The 1,823-nt window shown below is 30.7% G+C and overlaps 1 protein-coding gene across 1 annotated transcript in view; it reads right to left on the reverse strand.

Annotated features, from left to right (window-relative positions):
• The window catches only part of LOC132165342 (probable cinnamyl alcohol dehydrogenase 9), a 58,342-nt gene that overhangs the window by 25,735 nt on the left and 30,784 nt on the right, over positions 1 to 1,823 (reverse strand). The gene's annotated exons all lie outside the window — the stretch shown is intronic.

Consider the following 1,823-nt stretch of genomic DNA (forward strand, 5'->3'; position numbering starts at 1 on the left):
TCTGTTTGAAAAAAAAAAAATGGTACTCGTTAGGTAAAAAAAAATGAAAAGCGTTTTTAACGGTTTAAAAAGCTTACAAATAGCCAAAACGCACTTTTGACAAAAGCTTAAAGATGAAGTTTTTGCCCAAAAACTCTTTCTGATTTAAAAGCTCTATTTTTTAAATGCAATCCCAAATAGGCTCTAAATCTCCTCAAGGCTTGTTTGAGATTGCAGTTGAGGGGTTTAAAAGTACTTTTAACACTCAAAAAATCTGTTTTGAAGAAAAAATTATTCGTTTAGTAAAATACTTAAAAGCACTTTTAAGTGTCCAAAAAGCCTAAAAATAGTCAAAAGTACTTTTGGCAAAGGCTTAAAAATAAAGTTTTTGCCCAAAAACATTTTTTGACTTAAAAGTTCTATTTCTCAAATGCAATCCAAACATGCTCTCGTCTACATTTTTTTACAAGAAAAATATGTAGAAATGGTCCAACTTTTATGTTGTTATTATTTGAATTTCTACCAAATAGGGCCAAAAAAAATTTACAATTATGGCCCAATTCCAATTTAGGGTTGGGTGCCTAGCTTTGTCCTTGGGCTGCATTGTATTGAAAATGGGCTTTGAGTCCGCATAAAAAAAGGGCTTTTTATAAAATCAATTCATTTTCTATTGGTAACAACACAATCGGTTTAGGCATTCAGCTTATCACATCCCATCTTGAAGAGATCTCAAGTTTTGAATATTGAGAGCCGATTCTATTAAGATTTTTACGGTTTTTTTAATAAAATTTTGATATATTAGGTAAAAACAACAATTTCATGAACTTTTTTATTAGTTCTAACCCAACGCACCATGGAACCCTCACTTACCTCCAAGTCCTTAACATCGAAGTGTCCAAAATTGATTAAGATGGTGGATCAGGTAGCTTTATCAATAGATATTTTGTCTATTAGGTATTTTATCAAGATATTGAAAATTATTTTGTGTAAATAATTATATTATTTTTTAATGTTTTAACCTAAGATATCTACTTTCTATTAGAAAATGTAAAACAGCTGATTTACACCGCGAGTAAAGTTATTCTCTTAAAAATATTATGTTTATATTTACAACTCTCCTCCCTTCTTTTGAGTTTTGGGATAGGACATCGAATACCATCTCAAGGTGCCATTTATTTCGACCTAAAATATCTTCAATATATTTTTGTGTTTGGGTATGTTTGGAAAATTTGGTCAACCACAACACTCCCTTGTTTTTCGTAAAATAGTTTACATTTTTTTTAAAGGGAAAAATGCACTTTACTTTTCTAAAGTTTCACTCTATTTGTAATTTGGTCTCTAATATTTAAAAATTGGTAATGTACCTCAACAAAGTATTAAAAATTTGCAATGTGATCCATCGGTTACCCATTTCCGTCTAATTTGACTCAACATTTCGCACATGTGGCGCACATACATTTTTTTGTCTCTACTTTCCAAAATTGCCCTGTAGTTTTTTTACAAAATTTCAAAATAATCCCCAATGAAAAAAACAAATAATAAAAAAAAAAATGGCTACAGCCACCCCTTTGGCCATTTGGGGGTGTTGCCTCGCCACACCCATTTGGCCGGGCCATCCCCAAAATTTGTTTGCTTTTTTGCTTTTTTTTGCCTTTTTATTTTTACTTTTTTAAGTATAAGGGCAATTAGGTATTTTCAATCATTTCTGTTAGAAAAAACATAAATTATTGACGGATGGGTCACATTGCAAAGTTTTGATACTTTGTTGGGGTACATTGCAAATTTTTAACTATTGAAGACCAAAGCAAATGAGGTGAAAATTTAAGAGTGTAAAGTGTATTTTC

This window comes from Corylus avellana, chromosome ca11, assembly GCF_901000735.1.
Source record: "Corylus avellana chromosome ca11, CavTom2PMs-1.0".
Lineage (NCBI taxonomy): Eukaryota > Viridiplantae > Streptophyta > Magnoliopsida > Fagales > Betulaceae > Corylus > Corylus avellana.